We start from the raw sequence: 3,101 nt of genomic DNA, 5'->3' as shown, positions 1-3,101 counted from the left end.
GTTCCGATCGCGGACTGAAGCGTCCGCGTGCCGTTGCCGTTGAATGTTGGTCACTCAGGGTTCCACTATCGATGATGTGTATCTTGATAACAACCGTCACAATGGGGTCAGGGTTTAACAAATCAGTGGCGAAAGTTTACTGTTCTCGGGTCAGGTCAGAATCGCCTTTTCTTGGCGCGTTTTTTGTACTTTTTCGTCTTGTATGTCCGTTCCAATGTGACCTCTATTGACTAGTTTGACCAATTTTAAAGAGTTGAGTGTGAGTTGTTTCATATTTCTTCACAGATTCATCTTCCCATCTTCAACGGATTGAGCTGATGTTTCATTATTTGAATTTACTAGATTTCCATTCGAATTTTCTATTCATTTGCAATTCTTCTGTTGTTGCGTATCTATGGGAGTCGACGTTCATCTCGGTGGTGCAGCAACTCGTTTGCTTATCTCTTGTAAAAAAAATACAAAATATATAAAACAGACGTTAATTAAATTGTCAACCCGGTGTGTAATACATCGTATTTAAAGAGCGTATTTTATCTCACCAAACGGGTCGCCATAAATACGTGACAGATACAACTGACAAAAAATTATGATTGTCAATGCAAGCTTTTGAATATGCAGTTATTTAAATTAAAAAAAAAGTGATTTGAATTTGTTCCTAGGTTAAAGCAAATGTAAGCTTCAAAACATTGTCTCAAGTACTCTTATGATAGTTGTTACTTTGTTTACTTTGTAAGACAATGAACGTTATACAAATTATATTGAAACATGAGTTAAACTGAGTTACTATTCACCCTGAAATATAATCCGTAGGGATACTAGGTGTCCAAGTGTCCCTATCCTTCGTATGAAATTTTTTAACACTCTGTATAATGTCAACTCATTGTCATCGGTACTATTACAAATAAAAGTGTTATTTTAATAAATATATTTTTGTAGACAAAAAACCTTTTAAATATAGAAACAATAATATAAAAAGTAATTCTATATAATGACTAACATAAGTACGACAATAAGGCTCTATTTGCGAATGAAGATAATCTTCTTAATTGTTGTCTGCGCGATTGTACAAAATTACAAAGGATGTTACAGTTTTCACGGGGAGAATACTTGGACATCTATAATTCCTAAAAGTTATATTTCAAGGGAAATAGAAGGACTAGCCCATACTCTAGAAATACCATTGTACCAACATAGTAAAAAAATACGAAGGTAAAAAACAAAATTGAAAAATCCCAACAAGATGCACTAATTAAAATTTTTGCAAGAAAAACTGCAAAGCGCGAGCCTGCAAAGATTTTATGAAAGGAAAAATTAACTAACGAACATTTCAACTAGGCGTAGAGGCATTTCTTTATTATGAATTTCATAGCCTCAATTTGCAAAAGAAATCTAGAATATTTATTTTCTTAGAATTCCTTCTGTGAATACATTATTACATCGCCTTTTTCATTCGAATTATATATTTGAAAGATGATACTGTAAATATGAATATCTTCCCGACCTCAATATATAGAAACAATACCCAATATACTTTTCTACCTAAATTTATTTAATGCGATTACAGTTTAATAGAAAAACATATATAGATACATCCTGTAGTTAAGAGACTTATTTTTTCTATAATAATATATTTGTTCTGTTTTATTGTTAGCGATTACTAAAAATTAAAAATGACTAAACGACACTATAAAAATCAAAAAGAAAGAGCAGTTAAGTTAAATTTACGAGTTTTTTCTTAGCTATTTAATCCCTTAACCATGTTTTGTGTTACTGTTATATACTCAAATTTAGTAAAGAAAATATCAAATTTTAATCTCATTTCCAAATCACAGATAACATTCAAACCCAAGCTGTATACATGTGGTTGTTGAGACAAAAATCCCAGAAAACACATCGTTATCTCTCTCATTTCGACAAAACAGTGATGACAATATGTTGTACACAGGGTGTTATAATCTCAGAAACGAACGATTAATTGTTTTATTTTGGAACTAATCTGGCATCATGAAGTGTTCGTGGGCGTCAGTCGCAGGTGTGAAATGAATACACAACGTTATTTTCAGCACGATTCTGTTATACCAATAATTTATATAAATAATTTTATGTTATACTAGATGTCGCACGCGACTCCGTCTGCGCGGAATTAAAAACAAACGTAACAAGTAGTCTATGTGTTCTTCCAGACTATGTTCTACATCTATGCCAAATTTCAGCGAGTTCCATAGAGATGTTCCGGAGAAACCTTCAAACAATCATCCATCTAAACATTCGCATTTATAATATTAGTAAGATTACTAAGATAGGTAAATTATTTCGATTTCCAATATGAAATCTACTCAGGGTAAATGATGTACCTTTAAACACCTTATTCGTATTTAGTATAACACATTTACAGATTTCATATTAAAATGCATATTTCTCTGTTGCAGTAACATTTTTATTTTAATTTATTTAAAAATTTGCATAACATATTATACAACCAGTATTATTTGTAACACATTCTGTATTACCATAATAACTACACAAACACATTTTTTTTCAATTAATGTGGTCCAATAATACTGGCAACTTGTAAATGTCATAGACTATTAGTCTATGACAGTTGTATTAGAGGAATAAATACGAATTATTTTTATTCTGTATTTTCAATTTTGCATTACCCAGAGTACAGTTCTATTACACCGTATATCTTGTGATATATAAGGCTGTATAGTTTTATTGGTAAAGCTATAAAATACATCGTAAAGCCAAAGGGAAGACCTTTGGGAAGATAGTAATATATGTATGTATTAAATAAAATATATGGATGAGAAAGAACACATTAAGTTATAGTTACTATTTATAGTGCTTCGAAGCGTTACCTAATAAATTTCCTTAGCAACGAACTAGACTAGATCTTATGTCGAATTAATATAAAAATGTTGAAAAATTATTTTTCACGTCATATTCTCCTTCCTTATCTTTAGCTTTATAAAAGCCTGGCGAGGAATTTAAAGCAGCTAATTTATGCTATGTTAAATATATATTTTTTTAATATAAGTAAATGGCAAACGATCAAGCTGCCAGTTGAATATATCAATACAGCGAAGTTGCTCATAAAG

This window comes from Papilio xuthus, unplaced genomic scaffold (genome assembly GCF_000836235.2).
Source record: "Papilio xuthus unplaced genomic scaffold, Pxut_1.1 DF826933.1, whole genome shotgun sequence".
In the NCBI taxonomy this organism is placed as follows: Eukaryota; Metazoa; Arthropoda; class Insecta; order Lepidoptera; family Papilionidae; genus Papilio; species Papilio xuthus.
Note: the sequence above shows the minus strand (reverse complement) of the source record.